This window comes from Schistocerca americana, chromosome 1, assembly GCF_021461395.2.
Source record: "Schistocerca americana isolate TAMUIC-IGC-003095 chromosome 1, iqSchAmer2.1, whole genome shotgun sequence".
Lineage (NCBI taxonomy): Eukaryota > Metazoa > Arthropoda > Insecta > Orthoptera > Acrididae > Schistocerca > Schistocerca americana.
Window position 1 is genome coordinate 1081777223 of NC_060119.1, and position 6515 is coordinate 1081783737.

The 6515-nt window shown below is 46.6% G+C and overlaps 1 non-coding gene across 1 annotated transcript; it reads left to right on the plus strand.

Moving 5' to 3' along the window:
* Nucleotides 1–869: 869 nt before the first annotated feature.
* Trnas-uga lies at nt 870–944 on the plus strand. Its single transcript has one exon. It is a non-coding gene; the product is annotated as a tRNA-Ser (tRNA).
* Nucleotides 945–6515: the final 5571 nt, after the last annotated feature.

Consider the following 6515-nt stretch of genomic DNA (forward strand, 5'->3'; position numbering starts at 1 on the left):
GCAGAACAAAATGCATTCTATCATTGACCATTGAAGGGGAACGTGGGATCGTCCAGCCTTGGCTGGCACGGTTCGTTGAGATTCCAGCTTTGAGGCGGGTTGGTGAAAATGCTCTGTAAATAGTTCGCGAAAGTGACCCGATAGTGTCGATGCCGGCGAAGGGTGTGGTGATACACTTGGAGGCGTGTCCAAAAGTCCGCCGGATCGACGATGTCGCCTCGGAAGAGGTAGTCGACAGCCATGCCACTGATCCATGTGATGGCGTGCCACTTAGCCACCAACTGAGCTACCGAAGCACGACTCACGCCCCGTCCTCACAAGTTGAGTTCTGCCAGTACCTCGTCTCCTACCTTCTAAACTTCACAGAAGCTCTTGCACATATAAAATTCGAATATGCGTAAATCCGACGCTATTCCTTGGCCATTTTAAGGTGGCCTGCTTATTTCACAAGCTACCCCGTTTAATACACATTATGCGACGGAATATCCGTAATAGCGGTGTCTTTACGTCACCCGTACCACGGCCGGGCGCAGTTAGTGTCAAGAGCGAGAAGTAGGAAGTATGTTATCCTTTACTGGTATCAGTCGCGTCAGCCAGACTGTATTTTAGTTGAAACTTCCTGGCAGATTAAAACTGTGTGCCCGACCGAGACTCGTGCCAGGAAGTTTCATATCAACGCACACTCCGCTGCAGAGTGAAAATCTCATTCTGGAAACATCCCCCAGGCTGTGGCTAAGCCATGTCTCCGCAATATCCTTTCTTTCAGGAGTGCTAGTTCTGCAAGTTTCGCAGGAGAGCTTCTGTAAAGTTTGGAAGGTAGGAGACGAGGTACTGGCAGACGTAAAGCTGTGAGTACCGGTCGTGAGTCGTGCTTCGGTAGCTCAGTTGGTAGAGCACTTGCCCGTGAAAGGCAAAGGTCCCGAGTTCGAGTCTCGGTCGGGCACACAGTTTTAATCTGCCAGGAAGTTTCATATCAGCGGACACTCCGCTGCAGAGTGAAAATCTCATTCTGGAAATACCCTCCTTGTTGATCAGTAAATGTTCTGAAAACAACAGTCATGCAAAACGCAATTCGCGCTTTTCTCACATGACATTCTGGCGCCATGTAGTAGGGCAGTCAGGTAAATGCTGTGTTTCTTGACCTCTGAAAAACCATACCAGCGTTCATTAACATCACAGTCACAGTACAGCATATGAAATACAAGGGTAATCCAAAAAGGAAGGTCTCCCATTTTTTATAAGTACAGAACTCTGTTTGTGTGGCAGTTGGTCACACTGTTATGAAGAGTGCTTCACGCGCCGTGGGTGAACGTGCGCACGCCGCGCTCAGGCGCTCAGTCTTGGCTTGGCAGCCGTTGAGAATGGAGCTCCCGTTGGATGATACCGCCAAGTGCGAATTGCGCGCAGTTATTCGGTTTTTGAACGCAAAGGGCACTGCGTCGATTGAAATCCATCGCCAATTGACGGAAGTGTGTGGTGAGTCGTGCATGGATGTCAAAAATGTTCGCAAGTGGTGTAGAGAGTTTGCAGCTGGTCAGACCGAAATTCACGCCGAACGAAGGAGCGGGAGACTGTCAATTTCTGAGGAGACAGTGTTGAGGGTTGAGCAAAGCGTGCGTGAAGATCGGCAGATCACTCTGGATGATCTCTGCACGTTGGTTCCTGAGGTTTCCCGAAGCACCGCTCACAGAATTTCAACGGAAACATTGAACTACCGGAAGGTGTGGGTATGACGGGTACCACGCATGCTGACTGAGGACCACAAGCGGCAACGAGTTGATGCTTCCCGCGCATTTCTTCACCGCCTTGCAGCCGAAGAGGACAACTTTCTGCACTGGTTAAAAGAACATTTAGTCGGAAAGCAATTCAGCTCCGACGACGAGGTGAAAGAAGAGGTTCATAACTTTCTGAACAGCACGGCGGCGAGCTGGTATTACATGGGCATACAAAAACTGCCAGAGCGTCTACAAAAATGCATCGACAGAAATGATGATTATGTCGAAAAATAGCCAAATGTTCAAGCTGTAAACTGATGTAAACCATTTTAGAAATTAACAGGTCTATGTGATTATAAAAAATGGGAGACCTTACTTTTGGGGTCACCCTCGTAGTTTGTGACACTTCAGTACCAAGTCACATTCCACTAGAGCCCAAAACAGAATGAAATAGCTGACCCAGAATCTCCAGGGATCCAAAGCCAAGTCATCATTCACGATAACAGAAGACCTTCAATGTAGTAATCCGATACGTATCCAAGTCCACAGACAACAATCGGTTTGTGTTTTTCAAGTGTTGTCGCACTTGAAAATGGAATCACGTTGTCCCGAAACATGATTGGCAATAATCACGCGATTGGCAACTGAGTTGAATATCCTTAACACTGCTTGAATAACAGTTGTTTGATGGCTTCACGACAGGCAAGATGGTACTACAGTTGGAGTCACGAACTATGGCGGTCGAGCTTAGGCTTGTTCTGCGCATCTACGTCACGGGATCTCCGACAGCAAATGAGCGTTCGAAAGTGTACTGAGCGGTCTGCTGTGAATGTTGTGCGCTGTGCCAGCGTTTAACGTGATCGTAGCGAGTTATTTAGTGAATTTTTATTCCATTTGTTGCGAGATGTCATGGCTGATGGTGAGTGTAAGCGACAAATTCTATCTAAGCAATCGAGACATAATTTGCGGGATACACGCTTTTACACAGCGCATAGAACGTATGCGCGTACCGCAACTGTCGCTTGGAACCGGCTATAATGGAATCCCCGTCCTTGTCTCGACCCGCGCGAACCGCCATCGTTCGTGGATCGGACTATAGTTACTTGGTATTCCGAAGTACGAGGGTGAGTCAAATGAAAACCTTAAATTGGTAATAACAAATCGAAATTTCACGCCGTTATCCTGTAAGTTGGTAAGCGTGCTACAAACAGCGTGCTGAATGGCCGGTAGGTGGCAGCATAGTGCAAATCCACACATACCGTCGCAGTATCAGTATAAAAATGACCGCCCCCCTTGCGACTTGCACCAGGGAAGAACAGCGTTCTATTCGGTTTTTGCGTAGTGAAGGTGTGAAACCTATTGAAATTCATCGACGAATGAAGGTTCAGTACGGTGATGCATGTTTGTCACAACAGAAAGTCTACGAGTGTAGTAGGAAGTTCGCAAACGGTGTGACTTCAATGGAAGATGCTCCTCGTCCAGGTCAGGCACAGCGAGTTGTGACTCAACAGAACATTGCAGCAGTTGAAGCCATAGTGAAGGAAAACCGCCGAGTGACACTGAATGACATTGTAGCATGATTCCACATTAGTCCTGGGTCACCACACCACATTGTGCATGATGTGCTCCAGTTTCACAAAGTGTCTGCAAGATGGGTGCCACGGCGGCTGACCCCTGTAATGAGAGAACGACGTGTTCATGCTTGTGAAGAACTTCTTCGGCGCTTTGAACGAGAAGATGGTGGCTTCTTCGCAAGAATCGTTACTGGGGACGAAACGTGGGTTCACTTCCACCAACCGGAAGTGAAAAGAGCGAGCGAGGAATGGCGCCATTCCTCATAACCAAAACCAAAGAAGTTTCGAACAGAACCATCAACAGGGAAGGTTATGTTGACTCTCTTTTGGAACGAAAAAGGCGTCATTTTGGAGCATTACATACCTAGAAGGACCACTGTCACCAGCGCATCATTCACAGATCTAAGAAATCATCTGCGGCCTGCAATCAAATCAAAGCGACGTGGATTGCTATCAGCAGATGTCCTTTAGCAGCATGACAATGCAAGACCCCACACTGCCCGTACAACAGTTGCAAGAATCACAGACCTGCATTTCGGGTGTCTTCCTCATCCACCATACTCACCAGATCTTGCCCCAAGTGATTTCCATATGTTTTGACCACTCAAACAGGAGGAAAGGAGTTTCATTCTGATGAAGAGGTACGCCACGCGGAGCATGAGTGGTAGCGCAGATTACCAAAAGTATTTTTTCTAAAGGAATTTACGCACTTTGTAAGCGCTGGAGGACCTGCATTAAGCGTAGGGGAGATTCTGTTGAAAAGTGATACAGTTTTGTACCACTTCTGCACAGTAAATAATATTTAAAAAAATATTTAAGGTTTTCATTTGACTCACCCTCGTACTTCGGCACGGCCGATGTACGTCCCTCAAAACCGGCCAACTGCTTTAACTGACGGTCTACTTAATGTACCGATACTAGGACACCCCTCCCGAGAAGGATGTGGGTTCAACCGTCAGCGAACAGAATAACATTAATGGCCGGCGCCCAACAGGTACTATACAGCGTTACCTCCTAAGCTCCTATTGCAATATAAAATATCGTAACGTTTATTTGCGTACAGACTCATTCACTTAATTGTTCTGAATGCTATACAGACAACGACAATACTATTGACAACCAAAGGCCACACTGCTCTGTGGCGCAACATATCGTCTACTAAATACTTCTGTCTGAAAAATAACCATTGTACAAGTATAAAGTATGACTCATCGAATGAAAAGAGAACTGACATCACTCTCATCGAATACTGAAACGTCCCCTTAGAAAAATTATACATGACTGTGTTTAAACTGACAGACAATATTTTTTAGCGCAACGCAATCTGACTTTCAAAAATCCCTACAAAAGAATGGCCCTGACTAACATTAACCTATACCTTTCACAAATCACTTACCTCACAAAAATCTTCGTTACTCGAACTGCTGCAATACAGCGAGCGCCACTACCGCCAGCTAAATAAAAGATTCAAACTACGGAAGGCACTAACTACTGATAGGCATAGTTAGCAAATGAAAGATTTTAATAGAGAACAAACAATGTATTTACCTTAATAGTGTTGAAAAATCATAATATACATAGCAGTTCATGATATCCAGTCTTACAAATTTCAAAACTCCGCCATTTCTCTCCCCACATCCACCACTGCTGGCGGCTCACCTCCAACTGCGCAACGCTACGCGCTGTTCGCATCCAGCTGCCCAACACTACAATGGCAGACAACAATACAAACTAGCCACAGACTGCACACAGCACAACCAGTGATTTTCATACAGAGCGCTACGTAAAGTTGCCAATAAGAAAACATAAACAGCCTACTTACAATACTAATAACAAGCTAGAGATCTCAAACATTATTGCGGAGCAGAGACGAGAGAGGAATCATTCTAGCGACGATACGAGCTTTCGCGCTGTTGAAGCAAGGCAGGCGATGGTCTGTGGCAGATCTCACGACAGAACACGACATTGGTACAGACAATGGTGTTTCGGAGCACACCGTTCAGCACACATTGCAGAACATTTGAACATGTGGTTCCTCAGCAGGTGACCCCTACGCGTCTTCGTGCTGACCTGAAGACATCGATTAAAATTACGGATAGTACGGGACAATGGGTTCAAAATGGTTCAAATGGCTCTGAGCACTATGGGACTTAACTTCTGAGGTCATCAGTCCCCTAGAACTTAGAACTAATGAAACCTAACTAACCTAAGGACATCACACACATCCATGCCCTAGGCGGGATTCGAACCTGCGACCATAGCGGTCGCGTGGTTCCAGACTGTAGCGCCTAAAACCGCTCGTCCACCCCTGCCGGCGGGACAATGGGGATTGGAGCGTGGATTAATGGAATCCTGTCCCTAGATCGAACGAATCGTGTTTCTTGTTACAGTAGGGTCTGACAGCTAAAGCCGTCATCCTGGTGAGCGGTTGCTCGGACCATGACAGCGCCACGGATGCGAGACGGCGGGGGCAGTACTGTGCTATGCAGGGACATTCACCTGTACTTCCATGAAACGACCAGTAGTAATCGAAGGCACCGTACGGGCTAGGTGAACATTATTGTGAACGTCCTGTATCTCTTCATGCTTGATGTCAAGGCCGTGTCTCAAGGCCAGAATAGTGCTAGTCTATAGTTTTGAAGAGTATGTCAGTAAACTCACGTTGATATCTTGGCCACCAAATTCTGCCTATTTCTATCCCGTGGAACGCATCTATGTCGCTGCTGGGCGCCAGCTCCTTGCCCACGAACCACCAGTCCGGGAATTGCATGACCTCTGGTGCGGCATACCCCCAGAAAACAATGTCGTGGGCTTCCCGACCATGAGGCTTTGCGACCTGTGACTACCCAGGCATCTTAGTTTTCAATCCCGAGAAACGACTTTCATATGTATTTTCACTTTTGTCTGGGATCAAAGCAAATAAAATAGGATATATCTTCGTCTCTTCTTCTGTGCTTCAGAGATCAACGTGAATGTTGTACAGTTGTATAAACTGTTTCGAGCAGCTGTCAAATGTCCCGTCCGTAGGGACAGTTCCACTTCACACAGGAATTTATTGGCTTGTTCAGATCCCAACACCATGATTGTTTAATCAGGACGAGACCCATCATCAGTTTCCAAAAACCTGTTACCTTCAGTTATTTTCAAATTGTCTTACCTCTGTATCTCCGAATTATACATGTTGTGTTCTTTGTTTTTCTGCCTTTTCCCGTAGTTGCAGGTATAG